The sequence below is a fragment of the Phocoena sinus genome, chromosome 10 (genome assembly GCF_008692025.1).
Source record: "Phocoena sinus isolate mPhoSin1 chromosome 10, mPhoSin1.pri, whole genome shotgun sequence".
NCBI classification, from domain to species: Eukaryota; Metazoa; Chordata; class Mammalia; order Artiodactyla; family Phocoenidae; genus Phocoena; species Phocoena sinus.
Window position 1 is genome coordinate 95,869,472 of NC_045772.1, and position 20,750 is coordinate 95,890,221.

Genomic DNA, 20,750 nt, shown 5'->3' on the forward strand with positions numbered 1-20,750 from the left:
TGTGAGTAGATCAGTTAGGAGGATTTTAGAGCATTCCTTGCAAGAAGTAATGGTAGACTGGACCAGGGACGGGGTGGACATGGAGCAATGTGGACAAATTCAAGAGATGTTCACGAGGTTAAGTCCACATGACCTGGTGATAGACTGGCAACGGAAGATTGGGGGAAGTGAGGTTTCTAGGACAACTTCCAGGTTTCTGAATGCATGACCAGATGGCAGGGTTTGCCTTTTATAACAGAGAACACAAAATTGGGTAAATGACATATACAGTGGACACTAGAGTGTACAGTGAGAAGAAGAAAAGTTCAATGCTTTTATGTCGTTTTTTGGTTTTGGCCATGCCATGCAGCTTGCAGGCTCTTAGTTCCCTGACCGGCTATTGAGCCCGGGCCCTGGCAGTGAAAGGTCCTAACCACTGGACCACCAGGGAATTCCCAAAAAAGTTCAATGTTTAATTTTTAAAATTCCGACCTTAAATATATTGTTTTAGGAGGATTAGAGGAGACAAAACTTTCTGAGCTACATTGCAGAGGATAAGGCTACATACAAAGGAGACAAACAAGAAATGTTGAGAGAAGTAGGAGGAAAACCAAGCTTCAAGGAAGCCAAGAGCAAAACTAAGGTCTCACATCGATAAAAATGTTTCCATATTTGTATGAACAGCCATGTTCAAATATAGTAATATTTTTCAGCTAGTAAATTTTTTCTTCACTTAGGTGGTTGCCTTAAGTAAACCTGTATGCTGTGTTTCACAAAGAGCACCAAGACTTACAGATCTCTGCCATCCAAAACTATGCACATATAGTTTTTGTCTTAATGAAAATGAAATTTTATAATAAAGCATCATTAGTCTAATATACATATGCTGGTGGATATAATTACAGCATCTATTATTTTATAACTTAGAGAGGATTAATTAATGATGTCTTTTGGTGTTCCTGGACCGGATTCCAATGTCGGGGTGTACAGGATGCATTTCCTCACACCCACAACAAGCAAGTCTCAGGACATCCACTGGGTGTCTGACAATTCACCTCAGTTCTGACGCTATCCACCCCAATTCCACGATTTAAGAGCTCAGTCCTACAAGATCGCTCCCATGCCCCCGACTCTCCAATTTCAGAAGCCAGTTGTTACCTGGGCTTCTGATGGACCTGCTGTAGATTGGAGGTTCCCACAACCCCCTCCTTCGGTTTGATTAATTTGCTAGAGCAGCTCACAGAGCTCAGAGAGACATTTTACTTACTAGATTGCTGCTTTATTACAAAGGATATACCTCAGGACCAACCAGATGGAAGAGAGGCACAGGGCAAGGTCTGTGGGAAGAGGCTCCAAGCTTCTGCACCCTCTTCATGTGGCGATGCTCCCTGTGTTTCCACTTATTTACCAACCTGGAAGCTCTCAGAACCCCTTTCTTTGGGACTTTTGGCGGGGCTTCATAGCAGACATGATTAAATCCTTGGCCACTGGTGAGTAATTCATCCTCCAGCCCCTCTCCCCTCCCCAGAGTGTATGCATGTTCAGTGTGTGTGTGTGTGTGTGTGTAAATCATAATACACACACACACGGCCCATATCATAAATACAGGCTATTATTATAGGAGAATTTTTAGTAAATATTTTCCTCCTTTTAAGTGATGAGCAAACACAAGGAATATGGTTTCCATAGGAAAGAAGTAATAAAATTCATATAATATGGAAGAAATATATTTCGATGTTTTTTTTCTAATAAATTTATTTATTTTATTTTTGACTGTGTGGGGTCTTTGTTGCTGCAAGTGGGCTTTCTCTAGTTGTGGCGAGTGGGTTTCTCATTGTGCTGGCTTCTCTTGTTGTGGAGCACAGGCTCAGTAGTTGTGGCACACGGGCTTAGTTGCTCCATGGCATGTGGGATCTTCCCAGACCAGGGCTCGAACCCGTTGTCCCCTGAATTGGCAGGCGGATTCTTAACCACTGAGCCACCAGGGAAGCCTATTTTGATGTTTTTGTTTTACGTTTCTTTGTATGTCTCTAAAATGGGAATAGAAGAAAGAAGGAACATATTTCCAGGATTTTTATAACTAGTTGACCCCAGAGAAGAACTCTGCAGAAAGAATGTTTTTCTTTACACTTTTCCAAGTATTTGAACCCAATATCTTCCTAAGTGCTCCACATGTTAGAGGGAGCAGATACTACTAATCTTGTTTGAACACATGGGGTTAACAAAGAAAAAGTAATTGACTTCTTTTGGACCAGTTTGACTAAGTGAAAGGGATAGACAATATGTTCAGAGAACCTTTTCTCTGATATCTATTTTACCGTTATTTTGATTATAAGACACCAATCTGTCCCTTCTTAATTTAGTATAAAAATGAGAGAAGGGCTTCCCTGGTGGCGCAGTGGTTGAGAGTCCGCCTGCCGATGCAGGGGACACGGGTTCGTGCCCCGGTCCGGGAAGATCCCACATGCTGCGGAGCGGCTGGGCCTGTGAGCCATGGCCGCTGAGCCTGCGCGTCCGGAGCCTGTGCTCCGCAACGGGAGAGGCCACAACAGTGAGAGGCCCGCGTACCGCAAAAAAAAAAAAAAAAAAAAAGAGAGAGAGAAGATTACACAAAAAAGTTCTGAGAATAGTGCCAGACCCATAATAAACAATAAATGTTAACTAATACTATATAATTTAATATCTTATATGTTATTAATTATCATTTAATGGACCACTAAGAAAATAAAGATGAAAATAAACTCTGATGCTCCATCCAATTTCTGAGTTACTAAAACATGAAATATAGTACTATTTTTAATATTATTACTCACAAACTAAGTTACTTTGTTTAAAATATTGCTTTAAAGTTGTCTTATTTTGGACTTCCCTGGTGGTCAAGTGGTTAAGACTCCACGCTGCCACTGCAGGGGTCACAGGTTCGATCCCTGGTCAGGGAACGAAGATCCCATACGCCGCGCGGTGCGGCCAAAAAAACAAAAAAAATTGTCTTATTTTCCTCCTTTTTTTCCCTTGCCATATATTTCCTGTCTAAAGGAAACCCACCCAATGGCAGTTGGTTCCAAAACTGTCATAACCAAATTGAAACCTAATAAACAAATTAATCCACATGTCTCTTTTCCAGAATGGATCAATAAATAAAGGAATAAAATGTGAAAACGTATGTTGCCAATATAAGATGAATAATCCTGAAAGCAATGAAGAGGGAAACACTAAAAACTATGACTGATGGAATTAGAGAAAGTAAACACATCTGTGTTAGTTCTCATTTTAGTACTTTGTTTTCCTGCTCATACAGTTAGGATCATTATGGGATATGCCGAAAGGAATTTACTCTATCAGAATAAGTAGACTAGATACCAGTGCTTTTTTCCTTTCCCGTAATGTGATTTCGGTCATGTCATTTGTCTTTTTCCTATTTGGCTCTCTAACTGCTCCCTACCTAGTTCTTTATCATTTTTAGCATCTATGTAATTTTTTAATCTGATTGATGTTTAAAACGCTACCACTCAATTATTGGCTGGCCCTAAGGAGAAGCCCTGGGACTCGTGGAAAGCGTGAGTATTTCAGAATTTTGAAATCAATGAGGAATGGAAGGCAAATTCAAAAATGAGAAGCAGAAGCTTCAGGCTAAGATGAAGATGAGTTGCTTCGTCAGGCCAATCATCTGCTGAGGACAACTAGGAAAGCTGGATAAAACATAAAGACAACTATTTGAAAGCATCAGAGAGCTTTCACTGGAGCAAGGAATGTAAGGGACCGAGACCTCAGAGACAAGGGAAGTCTGAACATGGCATCTGCTGACTCTTAAACAGTGCCTGAGAGTCTGGATATCTGCAAAGAAAGGGGCAACCAGGAGACTGATAAACTGTCTTCAGAAGTCTCACGGGGCAACAGGGAAAAACTGGAGTTTCGGACCCAACAAACAGCACCCTAGGAATAAAAGAGAACTGAAAATAGACTCTTACTTCCTAAGGACTGACAGAAGCAAAAGTAAGTCTTTCTCTGGAAAAAGGTGAGACCATCTAGCACCTCATTTCTGCAATTTTTAAAAAGAAACTTAATTTTTTAGAATGGTTTTAGATTTACAGAAAAATTGAGAAGGTAGCACAGAGGATCCCCTGTATATATTATACATGCAGTTCCCCTTGTTATTAAGATCATATATTAGTGTGGTACATTTGCCACAGTGAATGAACCAATAGGGACCCATTTTTATTAACTAAGGCCAAATTGTATTCAAACTTCTTCAGTTTTGCCTAACGTTCTTTTTCTCTTCCAGGATTTAAGCAGGTCACGTCTAGTCCCCTTAGACTTCTCCAGATGATGACAGTTGATCAGACTTTCCTTGTTTCTGATGGCCTTGACGGAGAGACATTGGGCATGTATTCCATAGAATGTCCCTCTGTTGGAATCTGTTTGATGTTTTTCTCATGATAAATTGGGCTGTAGATTTTGGAAAGGAAAACCAGAGGTAACATGACATTTTCATTGCAACACATGAAGGGTACATATTATCCACTTGCTCATTGCTGTTAATGGTGACCTTGATCACCTGGCTGAGGAAGTGATGGTCAGGTTTCTCCACCATAAAGTTACTCTTTTCCTCATTTTTACTGCACCCTTGGAAGTAAGTCCCTATGCACAACCCACATTATTTTTTTTTAAGATATACAATTTTGGGGGGGCTTCCCTGGTGGTGCAGTGGTTGAGAATCTGCCTGCCAATGCAGGGGACACGGGTTCGCGCCCTGGTCTGGGAGGATCCCACATGCCATGGAGCAACTGGGCCCGTGAGCCACAACTACTGAGCCTGCACGTCTGGAGCCTGTGCTCCACAACAAGAGAGGCCACGATAGTGAGAGGCCCGCGCACCGCGATGAAGAGTGGCCCCCACTAGCCGCAACTAGAGAAAGCCTTCGCACAGAAACAAAGACCCAACACAGCCAAAATAAATAAATAAATAAATAAAATTTTAAAAAAGAAATACAAATTTTTTTTCTTTTTTTTGGCTGTGCCACGCACGGCATGTGGGATCTTAGTTCCCCGACCAGGGATCGAAACCATGCCCCCTGCAGTGGAAATGCGGAGTCCTAACCACTGGAGCGCCAGGGAAGGCCCGGATTTGGAGCTCTTGATGTTCCTTTGACAGATTTCTGTGGCCCTCTCACCCCTCCCCAACCACCACCTGTTGCCCCTGGGCAGAGACTATAAAAACCTGCATATGAATAAAGAGAAAAAGACACATACAGGTAATATCAATGAATCATTCCATGAACAAAACAGTTATCACTTCTGCCAGTGTACTGACTAGATTGCATTTACTCGGAGAATACACAGATTTTTCCCTTGTATAGGGCATTTCGAATTTTGATTCCCATCCTTAAAGAGACATGTCAAGAATGGAGGTAGTTGAAGAGGATTATGATTTGAACCCCTCGGGGAAAGCTACTGATGGGCGGGGAAATAGACAACAACATGGGAGAGGCTTGAAACATGGTCCAGGAGTGTTATACTCAAATTATTAAGTATGTGTTTATTACCCAGAACCACTGTTTCTATGTGGGATAATAAGTATTCTGAGATATTTGTCCTCAACAATCTTTCATTATCATGCAAAAGCTTTTAGCATTATCTTGAGACTAGCTCTGTCTTGATAGATTAGGAATATTTCCCAGAAGTGGAAAAGGGGAAAAGTGTGTATGGTTGAGCCTTGAAGATCATTAACTGAGAGGCAATAATATTTTACTCAGGAAAAGTATGAGAATTTTTGGATATGTTGGAAATACCCCTATTGATCTTCCTTGATGATGAATTTGATGATGAAGTAAATAACTATTAGGCTTGAGCTGAAAGCTTTGCTGGTGGTATTGAGGACTGACTAATTACAGAGGAATAAACCCTTTCAGACACCTAACCTTGACACCTAACATAACCCCAACCCAATCCCATCAAAGCCAAATACCTGGGCAACTGTGGTTCACACAGCGAGTGTTAGTTACTCTTCAAACAAAACTATTTTGGAGGACAGCTATACCTATCAAAATGTAAAACATGCCTGTCATTTGAGGAAATTATGCTCCTTCCATAAAACTATCTTAAACATGTGCAAAAAGGACTCATTTCAAGTATTTTCGTTTCAGCATACTTTGTAATAGGAGTATTATAAAGTGAATGTTTTAACAAGGTAAAGTATTTTTATATTGTGGAGTTACCTTCTGAACTTGTAGAAATGAGTTAGACTTTCCAGAACGAATTGGGCAGCGTACCCGTAACATTTGTATTTCTATTTTTTTAAAGTTATATATAAATGCTTTTAAGAAGTAAATCAAGCTGATTTACTTCTCTCTTTTTTTTATTTTATTATTATTTTTTTTGGCTGTGCCATGTGGCATGTGAGATCTTAATTCCCCTGCACTGGGAGCACGAAGTCTTAACCACTGGACCTCCAGGGAAGTCCCTCACATCTATCTATTGAATGGAGAAGACTCTTACAACCTAACTTATCAGCACTTCTACTGTACTTGTACTCTGACTTTTCTCCTGTTACAACAGACAACCTCTCTGGGCTCTTAATGCTAAATTCAGCATCTGTGCATTGGATCCCATCGCCTCCTGCTCAGTCAAGTATGTGGCTCTAACAATCCTCCCCTATCTCCTTCTTTATCAGTTTTTTCCTCTCTGTGGATTATAATCTATGAACATCAATTTTGTTCTCATTTCTTCCATTCTAAATAGGCCTTCTCTTAAAACTCTTTCATCATCAGCTACTGCCCTATGTCCTTGCTCCTTTTCACAGTAAATTCCTCAAAGACTTCAGTAGTCCTTGCCGCTATCACAGTCCAACAGGAGCACCCTCGGAGAGGTGGCTTTCCACATGCAAGACCTAGGCTTCTTCTAGCCTGTGTGCTGCCATTTTCTAGGTTGTAAGAGTCTTCTCCATTCAATGGATTGATGCAGAAAGAGAGAAAGGATCATGCATGGGAAGGTTTTTAGAGCCCAAAATGGAAGTGGTGTCCATCACTTCCGTTCACATTTCATTGGCCAGAATCAATCACATGATCATCTTTAACTTCAGGGAAGGCTAGGAAATGTACTGCAGCGATGTACCCCCAAAGAAGAAAACACAGATACTGGTGAAATTAGCAACAGGTGTCTTATCCCCATCATCCAGGTTGCTTTAAAAAGGGCAAGATCCTTGTGTTAGCAACAATTTTCCATACCTTTGCACAACCTCTAATCCCTCGACATTCTCTCTCTCCTTTAGGGCCATCTTGCTGCATTCCCCTCCTTAACCATGGCCTATAATTACAACCACTCTTGCAGACAGTTTAGCATCCTGGCCTTCCTCTTTCAGTCATTTCTACTGCATAAAAATCCATCCCTGGGACTTCTCTGGTTAAGACTGGTTAAGACTCCATGTTCCCAATGCAAGGGGCCTGGGTTTGATCCCTGGTCAGGGAACTAGATCCCACATGTGGCAACAAAGACCCTGCCACAACTAGGACCTGGCACAGCCAAATAAATGAATAAATAAATATTTTAAAAAATCCATCCCTCCAGATCAGTCTGTAATCCCACCAACCCAGGGGTCAACCTTAGCCATATTTATTGTGGGATGACTAGAAATTCCACTTGTCCTGATATGAAGCTATATAACACTGGCATTCATGATTTTACATTGTTGTCAATAAGATTATAATATTACCAAGCTTATTTAACTTCCAGTTTATAGAAAACATAGGGAATATAAGAATAAGCTATATGATATCAGGAGGAAATGACCAGAAAAAATCCAAACTATGAGACATTAAAGAGTATCCAGTCTCTTCAGCATGTCAGTGTCATACAAACACACTGTCCTAGATGACAAGAGACTTAAAAAGGATGTTACAGACAAATGTAATGCCTGGTTTTAGATGGGATACTGGATTGGATGGTGGAGCTGCTGGACCAGGGATTCTGAACGAGATCAAACTCCAAGAAATGGATGGAGATAACAATCTTCGTCAAGACTGAGGAGAAGTGGTCTGATTTCCATTGTTTCCTGACTCACTAAAACCAAATATTTCAGATGAGGTAGAAGCAGTAACTAGAATGATTGTTGAAAAACCACTGGACTCCTGCGGCTCCCATGAAGCACTTCATTTCTTGGTCAACTGAAACAGACATGGGCAGAACTGTCAACTATTAACCATTAAAAACGACCCTAGGAGATAGGTAGGTACTCATTTCCCTCTGCCAACCCCCTAGCCACCATCTACCCCAAGGTCTTTTTTTTTTCTTCCTCATCTGGTCATTTGTATCCCTGAATATTTCTTCCTTATTATTGCTGTATACTTAGGTGTTATGACTGCATATAGCAGTTAGTGTGGTTTGGTTTTTCAGCTTCTCATTCTTGAAATGAAGTCTCATTGGCCCTCCTCTGGGCCAATCTTAAGAAATATGTCTTGAAAGTCAGGACAGATCTTTTTTGTTTTTTTAATATTATTTATTAATTTTGCTGCACCGGTTCTTAGTTGTGGCATGCGGGATCTTCATTGCCACGTGCAGGATCTTTAGTTGCGGCACGCAGGATCTAGTTCCCTGACCAGGAATCGAACGCAGGCCCCCTGCATTGGGAGCATGAAGTCTTAACCACTGGACCACCAGGGAAGTCCCGGAAGTCAGGACAGACCTTGTCTAGCCAATGCTGATACCATGTAAGATACCAGCAAGTGTCTCTATCTTTTCCTGGGGTCAACATGACTTCAATCTTCTTTCTCTAGAGAGATTGCACAAATAGTCAGTCAGTGACACAGGAAAAGAAGGTCTATCTAGTCCAGTGGTTCTCAAATTTGGCTACACATTGGTGTCATCAGAAGGAGCTTTAAAAAACACAGACCCCTGGGACCTACACACCCCCCCAAATTCTGATTTAATTGGTCTCTGGACATCAGGATTTCTTAAAGTTACTCAAGTGATTCTGGTGTTGAGAACCACTGATCTAGTCTAGTGCTTTTCAAACTTTTATGAATCACCCAGGGATCTTGTTAAAATGCAGACGCTGATTCACTAGGCATGGGGTGGGACCCAATTTTGAGATTGTCTCATATGAACACAATTACATCAAGAATTTCAATTCTCTCATTTTCTAGAGCAACTGGGAAAAAAATTAACAGCGTAAGGAATTTTAATGCCTACTATCAGATATCCCCAGAGGGCTCAAGAATTCTGCGTTAATAGCTTGTTTGTATGCTGACGGGAAAGATCAAGTTCTGAGGGAAATAGTGATGATGCAACCGAGAGCAATGAGAATTCCCAGAGTTATGACCTTGAGCAGTTAGGGAGGATGAGATTAAGTGCAAAACACGAGGTTCTGGCCTTCCAAAGGAGTGTGGACATGTCATGCAAGGACCGTTTTATGATGCAGAACTGTACCGGCTTTTTAAAAATGTTTTATCAATAGATCAATCTATCAGTTGATCGGATAAATAGGTATATCAGAGAGTTTTTTTAACAGTTGGACTGGAGAAAGAAAATTTTTGATTCTCCAACTGAGAAATGAGCAAATGGTTGCTCTGCATTTTGTACTGAATGCTGAGATTCATAGATAATTGCTTGAGAAAAAAGATGATCCTGCACCTCTGTGTACAGAACTCTCCTTGACGCCATCGGTGCCTCTCTGCTAAAACAAGAACCCAGGCAGGGGGCTGCTTAGAACTGATCAATAGCCACAGATCTATTTGCTTACGGTTTGCTTCTCAGATACACTCATTGTTTCTGTTAACGGTATTTCTGGGAAGATCTTAAATTTAATTCATGTCAGTTAATAAAAACATGACCTTGGGCTTCCCTGGTGGCGCAGTGGTTGAGAGTCCGCCTGCTGATGCAGGGGACACGGGTTCATGCCCCGGTCCGGGAAGATCCCACATGCCGCGGAGCGGCTGGGCCCGTGAGCCATGGCTGCTGAGCCTGCGCGTCCGGAGCCTGTGCTCCGCAACGGGAGAGGCCACAACAGTGAGAGGCCCGCGTACCCCAAAAAAAAAAAAAAAAAAAAAAAAAGGTACCAGTTTCCAGAAAAAAAATCCTGCCTATGAATTTTTTTTTTTCTGCCTATGAATTTAAAAAGTATTTAGAAAATTCTCACCCATTCTAAAGGTTAACTGTGATTCCTATGCTTCTTGTTTTCTGGAGAAAGTTCACCAGTCTTGCAAGTATCTCTCTTTTCTCACTACAGTGTAAGCTCTACCAGTTCTGGTCCCTGTCTTCCTTGTTCACTAATGTATCCCAAAGACCTAGAAGATTGCCAAGCACATAATGGGCCTTTAGCAAGGACTTGATGAATTAATTAATCAATAATGACTTCTAATGCAGTCCTGTCCTCTTGCCAGATTTAGGAATTTGCAATAGTGACAGTATCGACCAATAGGTTTTCCCTGGAAGTTTCCTTCATTTTTTAGTGTCAGTATCATGTACATAAAAGCTCTCTTTTTCCTTTTACTTCTCTTTTTGATCCCTGGCTCCCCAAGGCTGAAATGAGCTTGGACTACTCCCCTCTCTCTTATGAACAATTATACTGCATTGAAAAACGCAAAGCTTCCAAGCTTTGCTTCCAAGCAAAGTCCTGCATGTGTGTTGCTCACAGGCCCGATGGTCCTTCCACACACGTGTTCATTTCCCTGCCTCACTGCTTCCTGTGTCCGTCTCCTATCCTGTCATTTCTTTTTTTAAATTAAATTTATAATTTAATTTAATTTTCCACTCTTTTTTAGATTCTTTTTCCATACAGGTCATTGCAGAGTATTGAGTAGAGTTCCCTGTGCTGTACAGTAGGTCCTTATTAGTTATCTATTTTATATACAGTAGTGTGTATATGTCAATCCCAGTCTCCCAGTTTATCCCTCCCCACTATCCTGCGGTTTCTTAGGAGAGTGACCCCCACCTGTCAGAGAGACATCCCCAACCTGTTCCCAAACGTACTCTGAGCAGAAAATCTTCCCCCAAACTATCAGAAAGGTACCTTGAATTGTTGGAATCTGTCCAGTAAATTCGCAGCTGAAGGAAATGTCTCCGAGTTGAAGCCAAAGAACTGAGTTAGACTAAGAAGTTGTTTTTTTTTTTTGTGGTAAGCGGGCCTCTCACTGCTGTGGCCTCTCCCGTTGCGGAGCACAGGCTCCAGACGCGCAGGCTCAGCGGCCATGGCTCACGGGCCCAGCCGCTCCGCGGCATGTGGGATCCTCCCGGACCGGGGCACGAACCTGCATCCCCTGCATCGGCAGGCGGACTCTCAACCACTGCGCCACCAGGGAAGCCCAATTTTTTTAAAAATTTCAATAAAAATGCTTATTAGAACAAACATAATTACAAAATATACGATAGTATTTTAAATTGAAAAAGCATTAATGACTGCAATGGATTGAAAAATATCAAATATATAAAATTCTTTTTTTCTTTTTGGTTGAAATGGTAAGTTTACTGTATATTTTACCACAATTTTTAAAAAAAGTTTTTAAAATAAGGCATTTGTTGAGTGTAAGGCCATCTCTAATTATCTTAGAAAGGACCTGGTATAGATTTGTTTCAAATACATAAAATTCTTGAGTTCATAATGATAACACTAGTAACAAAGCCCATTGATTGTTACTAGGGCACCAATATACTTTTAATGATTTGGATTAAATGAGGCAGACTTTCTACCACTTGCCACTGTGATACTCCTACTATGTGTTAGGGTCAGGCTAGGTCCAGGGGGTTCACTATATCCATCTTCTTAAGTTAGTTCAGCTTGGCAGCCTGCATAATATCTAGCTTTGGGGATCAAGATTCCTTGAAAGCTAGACTTTTTGGCTGGTGACTTCACCTCTTTTAGCCCTTCATCTAGGATTGCTGGACAGTTACCTTTTCTAATCTAACTAAAGCCAGTGAAGTTTGTAATTCACTGGACGTGTGAAATGACTTGTCACCTTTGAATACCCCACTGTAGATCCAATTTTAGGAATTCCTCAAGCCACTAATCACTGGCAGAGATGAAGGACTTCCATGGTAATTTGGTAACTTCCATGGTCAGTTAGCAGTGGGGCTGTCCATGGTGGCACAATTGATGCCCCTCACCCTTTAGTCTGTCCTTGTAACTCCTAGGAAGTGACATAAAGAAAGAAAGAGAAGAACAAGTTTTGAAGATGTGTGAAAAATTCTTGAGATGATTCATGAGGGCATTATGCTAAGTGAACTAAAAGTTAGACAGAGAAAGACAAACACTGTATGATGTCACTTATATGTGGAATCTAAAAAATACAACAAACTAGTGAATACAACAAAAAAGAAACAGACTTACAGATATAAAGGACAAACTAGTGGTCACCAGTGGGGGGATGGGGGAATGAGAGGTACAAATACTGGGTGTCAGATAGGCTCAAGGATGTATTGTACAACACGGGGAATATAGCGAATATTTTGTCATAACTATAAATGGAAAGTAACCTTTCAAAATTGTGTAAATGTTTTTAATTTTTTAAAAAAATAAAGGGGGGTTTGATAGGTCTAACCCCCCGACACACACAGTTCAGGTATTACTATACAATTTATACATGAGAAGACAAACAGATGGCATAAACTTATCCAAATTCACAAAAGTAAGTCAATAATATTTGAATCCATGGCTTTACCTCTTGACTGGGTTCTGGGCCATTATATAAATGGTAGAGTTTTTAAATTGTTAGAGGGTTGTTTGAAAGGACTAATAAAAATTAAGTAAGATTCTTCCTCTGAAAAACAAGTGAACAAAAAACCTAATCAAAAAATGGGCAGAAGATTTAAATAGATATTTCTCCAAAGAAGACATATAGATGGCCAAAATGCACATGAAAAGATGATCAACATGGCTAATTATTAGAGAAATGCAAATCAAAACTACAATGCAGTATTACCTCACACCAGTTAGAATGGCCATTATCAAAAAGCCTACAGGGACTTCCCTGGTGGCACAGTGGTTAAGACTGCGCTCCCACTGAAGGGACCCAGGTTCTATCTCTGGCCTGGGAACTAGATCCCACATGCATGCCACAACTAAGAGTTCACATGCCACAACTAAGGAGTCTGCCTGCTGCAACTAAGAACCTGTGCAACCAAATAAATAAATAATTTTTTAAAAAGTCTACAAACAATGAATGCGGGAGAGGGCATGGTGAAAAAGGAACCCTCCTACACTGTTGGTGGAAATGTAAATTGGTACAGCCACGATGGAAAACAGTATGGAGGTTCCTCAGAAAACTAAAAATAGGGCTACCATATGATCCTACAATCCAGTCCTGGGCATATATCCAAAGAAAACCATAATTCGAAAAGAGACATGCACCCCAATGTTCATTGCAGCAGCATTTACAATAGCTAAGACATGGCAGCAACCTAAATGTCCATATGTCCATTGACAGAGGAATGGATAAAGAAGATGTGATACACACACACACACACACACACACACACACACACACACACACACACAATGGAATATTACTCAGCCATAATAAAGAATGAAAAATGCCATTTGCAACATGGATGTACCTAGAGATTATCATACTGAGTGAAGTAAGCCAAACAGAAAGACAAATATCATATGATATTACTTATATTTGAAATCTAAAAAAAAAGATACAAATGAACTTATTTACAAAACAAATAGAGTCACAGACGTAGAAAACAAACATATGGTTACCAAAGGGAAATGGAAGGGAGGGATAAATTGGGAGTATGAGATTAACAGACGAACACTACAACAAGGTCCTTCTGTACAGCACAGGGAACTATATTCAATATCTTGTAATAACGCATAATGGAAAAGAATCTGAAAAGGAATGTGTATATATAGTGTGAATCACTTTACTGTTCACCTGAAACAAACATTCTAACCCTCCCCCGCACCCCAGCTTCTGATTAAATGGCTCTAAGATGTAGCCCAGGTGCCCACGGGCGATTCTAATGTGCATCAATGGTGGAGAACCACCGGTGTAAGGATGCTCTGTTGCTGTAGGTGTGGGTGTCTGGGGGTGGGGAGGATATGAGGGAGTGTCTGCTGCTCACGTTACCTAGGGAGTCATTAGATCCCTTGCACAATGCACACTAGATAATCTGTACCGTAGCTGCATGTCCAATCAATACACTTTCATAATCATCTGAGACAGAGATCAAATCATAAAGAGAATTTTCATACCACATTACAAAAACGATTTATAGTCTTTGTTTGCTGGGAACTTTTCTACTTAGCTGAGGAAAAATCTAACCCTTAATATCACCCTCATTTCTTCCTTTAAAATTCTCCCAGAATTGGGTAACTGGGTGTGCCAGATGCACCATACGCATAGCCTATGTTTTCCTATTTATTTGTACTACCCCAGTGGTCCTGTACATTACAAGCAAAACAATAAAAATTAAAAGAATCACTTCCAGGGCTTCCATTTTCATATTAAAAGTTAACTTGTGGGCTTCCCTGGTGGCGCAGTGGTTGAGAGTCCGCCTGCCGATGCAGGGGACACGGGTTCGTGCCCCGGTCCGGGAAGATCCCACATGCCGCGGAGCGGCTGGGCCCAAGAGCCATGGCCGCTGAGCCTGCGCGTCCGGAGCCTGTGCTCCGCAACGGGAGAGGCCACAACGGCGAGGGGCCCGCGTACCGCAAAAAAAAAAAATCACTTCCTGCAGAGACTTCCGGCTGTGTGTGTCTGAGGATCTGCTGTCGCCGGAGCTGCAGCCAGTTTGCCCGGGGGATAGTGTCCCTGCTGAGACTCATGCTGCAGTCATGTCCCGGTACCTGGGCCCCTCTCCCTCTCCCCCCCAACAAGTCTCTCTTTGTAAGGAACATGGCTGATGATACCAGGTCTGAAGATTTACAACATGAATTCGGTCGTTATGGTCCTGTAGTTGCCGTGTACGTTCCACTTGATTTCTACGCTCACCCCCAAGAGGATTTGCATATGTTCAATTTGAGGATGTTCGTGATGCCGAAGATGCTTTACATAATTTGGACAGAAAATGGATTTGTGGACACCAAATTGAAATACGGTATGCACAGGGGGATGGGAAGACTCCAAATCGGATGAAAGCCCGGGAAGGGAGGAAATGTGTATAGTTCATCGCTCTATGATAATTATGACAGATACAGACGTTCTAGAAGCCAAAGTTAGAAAAGAAGGCGATCAAGAAGTCAGTCCTTTGATTCCAACCATAGAAGATCTTATAGTCCTAGAAACAGACCGATTGGAAGACCACGGCGTAGCAGAATCTACTCCAACAGTGATAGAGGCCAAACTGCAGCAGGAGTACCCAGTACAGTTCTGCTTCAAGAAAGAGCTGAGAAAGCAGAAACAGAACCAAAAAAGAGCAGTTCAGGCGACCAAAGGGTGGGTGGAAAGTGTTCAGTATGAATACTGTGCGGATATTTGGACTCTGGTCTGGAAAGATAAAAGAATGTTATCGAAACTACATGGAATCATTGAAAGTAAGCATTTTAGGACAAATAAAAGGTAATTTGGGGTGGTGGTGGTGGTGGTGGGATGAATTGGGAGATTGGGATTGACATATATACACTAATATGTATAAAATAGATAACAAATAAGAAGCTGCTGTATAAAAAATAAATAAATAAAATTCAAATTTAAAAAAAAAAGGTAATTCAACTTTGTACTTGTGGAAACTAATCCTAAATCTGATTTGGTTTATATTGATTCATGGGTAGCAGGTCCATGTTAAATTATTGGAAACTAGGACGTCTGGGACTTCCCTGGTGGTCTAGTGGTTAAGACTCTGTACTTCCAATGCAAGGGGTGCGTGTTGGATCCCTGGTCAGGGAACTAAGATGCCACATGCCATTCCACATGCCATACAGCATGGCCAAAAAATTAAAAAAAAAAAAAAAAAAAAAAAGGAGACTAGGATGTCTGAAAATCAAGGAAGACATCCATAGTCTCTCACAGTGCCTCTACTGGTTTGTCTCAAACTGAATGCAGTGAGAAAAGGTATGGTCCAACATAAACTTTTCCTTGGGTATCTCTTAAAGTCAGTTCTACTTTCACTATTGGCAAATCTTGCCTTTGCTTATTCCAGTGCCAGTGTTTTCTGCTTAATGGTTTGCTTTGTTGGCATTTGTTTCCTTACTTGTGTGGCACATGTGGTTTACATCTTAAACATTCTCCCACTGTAAATTCCAACTATAATACTTGACATCCAGCTAAGAGGGTCCATCTCTTCTCCCCTCTCTCCTAGTCAGTATGTTCAGCAAACATTTACTGAGCCCTTACTGTGGGCAAAAATTGTACTGGGTAATTAGGGAGAAAAATAGATAAAATTCAGTTATTCAATAACTGTCGACAGAGCACAGTCTAGTGAATCATTACACTGTGGCCTCATTGTTTTGTTTGAGATATATTATTCATAACAATATTTTACACCATTTATATCCTATGTAATTATGAAACCCAATATATTATCACAGAAAAGTCACTTTGTGGTTATTTACCATTTAAAAGTATCCAGTATTTGCATCCCATTAATACAAATAATGAAAAAATGATCTGTTTTAATCTGTAATAAACTGATTTATTGTACAGTGACTGTAATATACTAGAGTTATATTAAATTGTTAACTCTGCCTCAAACACACATTAGGAAACAATTCTCACAATAAGTATTTAAGGACTTCCCTGGCGATCCAGTGGTTAAGACTCCGTGTCCCCAGTGCAAGGGGCACGGGTTCAATCCCATGTCGGGGGACTAAGATCCTGTGTGCTGCATAGCACAGCCAAAAAAAAAAAAAGGTCCCTGAGTCATCATTCTCATTTATTGATTCACTCAGCAATACTCCCATTAATTCAGTATTCTTTTTTTTTTTTTTTTTTTAAGTATTTAGGGACTTCCCTGGTGGCGCTGTAGTTAAGAATCCGCCTGTCAGCGCAGGGGACATGGGTTCGAGCCCCGGTCCGGGAAGATCCCACATGCTGCGGAGCAAGTAAGCCTATGCGCCACAACTACTGAGCCTGCGCTCTAGAGCCCGCGAGCCACAACTACTGAGCCCACGTGCCACTGCTGAAGCCTGCATGCCTAGAGCCTGTGCTCCGCAACAAGAGAAGCCACCGCAATGAGAGGCCCGTGCACCGCAACGAAGAGTAGCCCCTGCTCGCCGCAACTAGAGAAAGCCCGCGCACAGCAACAAAGACCCAACGCAGCCAAAAATAAATAAATAAATAAAGTATTTAATTTTGCATCAGATATAAAAGATACTCTGGGTACTATAATTAGATTATTTCGAGGCAGACAGAGAGCTGTTATCCCAACTGATTTAGTACGTTCTGTAATCAAGAAAATGTTCACCAAATTATACTTTTAGTGTTTTTTATGTACATTTTATAGGGGACATGTTCTGTGTATAGTGAATAAATAACTTTTATAGTATCACACACACACAAAAAGAATCACTTCCATATCTATCTGCCAGAAAAAGACCCTATTTTAATATTTTGGTATATAACCTAGACTTCCCAACACAGTTTGCTGATTACCTAAGTGGTAAATAAATATTTATGGAATTAATATATTTTTAAATAAAATTGCATCATAATGCAAATAATTTTTTTGTATATGTACATCTCATTATTTAAGATTTTGTTTCTTTGCACCTTAATTAAATTGAACATTTTTCATGTGCCAGTTGGAAACGTGTTCTTTTTGTGTTTTTTGTTGTTTATACACTTTGCCCACTTTACCACTGGGGCTCATTTTTGTGGCCCATTGACATCCAAGATTTGAATGACAGTTACCTTAGTTCTAGTCGCCATCATTTCTGTAACCTCCCCACCAGCAAATTATTGGTCTTTCCATCTCCTTCACCCAATCTGTCTCTACCCTAGAGTTCTCCCCATCATTTCCAGCCCTTTTAGTACAAAATCCATAGCCTGAATTGGAAAGTCTTCCGGCTGGTCTCCAGTTTAGAAGAACTCTCATCAATTCTCAAATCTAAATTTTACCTAATCAGGGCTTCCCTGGTGGCACAGTGGTTGAGTCCGCCTGCTGATGCAGGGGACGCGGGTCCCTGCTCCGGTCCGGGAAGATCCCACGTGCCGTGGAGCAGCTGGGCCCGTGAGCCATGGCCGCTGAGCCTGTGCGTCCGGAGCCTGTGCGTCCGGAGCCTGTGCTCCGCAACGGAAGAGGCCACAGCAGTGAGAGGCCCGCGTACCGAAAAAAAAAAAAAAAAAAAAAAATTTACCTAATCACAACCCAGAATAAACCCCCCAGGAGGTTCCATTAACTCTCATACTCTAATCCCAAATCCCTAACTGTCTTCTCTAACACTGACTGCAGCCTCATTTTTGGTCACTGCCTTGTCAATAAGTGTACTGGAAAAGAAACCAGAAGAAGGTAAGAGAACAAGTCTTACTTTTATCTGGAGAAATAACTTTCTAGGCAGAGCAAACAGCAAGTGCAAAGGGCTCAGTTGGGACCATGCTTGGCTTGTTAACTGAAAAGCAAGGTAACCAGAGGGGACGGAACAAAATGAGTGAAGGAAAGTGTTAATAGGAGTCAGAAACGTAGCAAGGGATCAAGCCAGATTTTTTTGACAGGTTGAGTTTAGACCAAGAGTAAAGAAGCAGAGTCACGATGTGAGGTTCTTGACTCAATCAACGGGACTAATGGAATTGGCTTTACTTGAATGGTGAGGAGTGAGAGTGGGGCAGGGGGTCAGTGCAGGGCATCATGGTTGGGGTTGGGAGTTTTAAGCTTGACTTATGACCTATCAGACGTCCAAGTAGGGATACTGAACTGGGAGTTTGGATATGTATAAACCTGGAGATTAAAATCCAGACCTAATCACTGTGTGGGTGGTAGCAAAATCCTTGTGATTAGATTTCCGTGCTTGGACAGTATATATAGGAGCTCAGAGCTCTCGGGCTTTAGCTTTGAGAGACATAGTAGGTCCAAAGTCAGGGAGAGGTAGAGAGAAGGAGAAGGAAGAAGCAAAGAAAACTCCCAAGGAGCAGCCATTGACATAGAAGGAATCTCGGGAAAGGATTGGGTCCTGGGAGCCACGAGAAAGCCTTTAAAGTGGAGAGATCTCCGGATACTTCAAGTAAGAGAGGGCTGGGAAATGATCACTAGAGTTTTGTAATGTTAAGATCATTAACTGGTGACTCTGACAAGAGGGGTGTCCATGGGATGTAAAAGCCTGACTGGAGTAAGTTCAAGAGACAATGAGCGAAATAAATCACCAACATGCAAACAGCAAAGAGAGAGAATGCTTTAAGAGGGTTTTCCTGTAAAAGAAAACTTAAAAATGGGGTGATAGCAATAGAGCCTTGTGGGATTCAAGGGACTTTTTTCTTTCCTAACCTGGTAATAATTACAGTATGTTTATATTGTGGATGGAAATGACAGAGGAGAGAGGGGGGGAAAGGATGTAACTAATGATTTGAACCTCACACATTTGAAGTTGCAAATTTTAAAATAGAATTAGTAACCTTGAATTTAAATTTTTTAAATTAGTTTATTTATTTTTGGCTGTGTTGGGTCTTCATTGCTGCCCGCAGGCTTTCTCTAGCTGTGGCGAGCGGGGGCTACTCTTCGTTGCAGTGCGTGGGCTTCTCATTGCAGTGGCTTCTCTTGTTGTGGAGCACGGGCTCTAGGCGAGCAGGCTTCAGTAGTTGTGGCACATGGGCTCCGGTAGTTGTGGCGCATGGGCTTAGTTGCTCCGCGGCATGTGGGATCTTCCCAGACCAGGGCTCAAACCCGTGTCCCCCGCATTGGCAGGTAGATTCTTAACCACTGCACCACCAGGGAAGTCCCTTAAGGTATTTTTTGATGTAATTAAAATCCATATCAATTGACTTGAAGTAATAAGATTATCCTAGATAATCCAATAAGCCTGATCTAATTAACTAAGGCTTTAAGAGTAGAGTTGAGGCTTCTCTGAAGAGAACAAATTCTGTCTGTGGAAAGCAGCTTCATCGGTGCCAAAGAGTGCCAGCCTGCCTTTTCTGACGGCTGCCCCAAGGACTTCAGACTTGCCTAGACAGTTCCCACAATCCTGTAAGCCAATTCCTTGCTGTAAATCTCTAATACACATCTCCTACTGGCTCAGTTTCTCTAGTTGATCCCTGATTGATAACACAGGGTAATTAATACTGGCCTCTTAGAGTGAGCTGGAAATGTTCCTTTCTCTTCTGTATTTGGGAAGGGTTTACTTATTATTTTCATGTTAGTAGAATTTCCCAGCAAAGCCGTCTGCTTATGTGAACACTTATCAGATATGCTTTTCAATCTAAGAAATTTATTCTGCTGTTAAGCGTTCATTTGATTTATCTCAAATATATCTGGGATGTCAGTTCACATCAGTATTTATTGACCTACTTCATAGTATTTTCATTGCTGCCTTATATTCCATGGCATAATACATGAAGTTTTTTAGCTTGGCAGAGCTGAGTGTAGATTCTAACGACAAATCTTACCAGCAGTGTGAGCGTGGGCTGCTCTTTTTCTTGTTTTTCAGGGACTGGGATAGACTGGATAAACCCAGGACTGAGGAGCTTGGGTTCTCTCTGTGGCCCTCCTGTTCTCCAAGGGCCACATCCCCTTGTAAGTTCTCAAGCCTCCTGTTTTTCCTTGGTTTTCTTCACTCTGTCTCACGTTATGTAAACCTTGACCTTTGGAATTTTGTTGAGGAAAAGCAAATGAAACAAACAAAACACAAATGCCGGGGACTGGAGTTGCCTGACCTATTGCAGTCAGTTACCACAGGCATCCTCAGTGAACAGT

The 20,750-nt window shown here is 41.4% G+C and overlaps 1 pseudogene; it reads left to right on the forward strand.

Annotated features, from left to right (window-relative positions):
• Positions 1-14,737: 14,737 nt before the first annotated feature.
• Positions 14,738-15,303, forward strand: LOC116761240 (annotated as a pseudogene).
• The last annotated feature ends 5,447 nt before the right edge of the window (positions 15,304-20,750 follow it).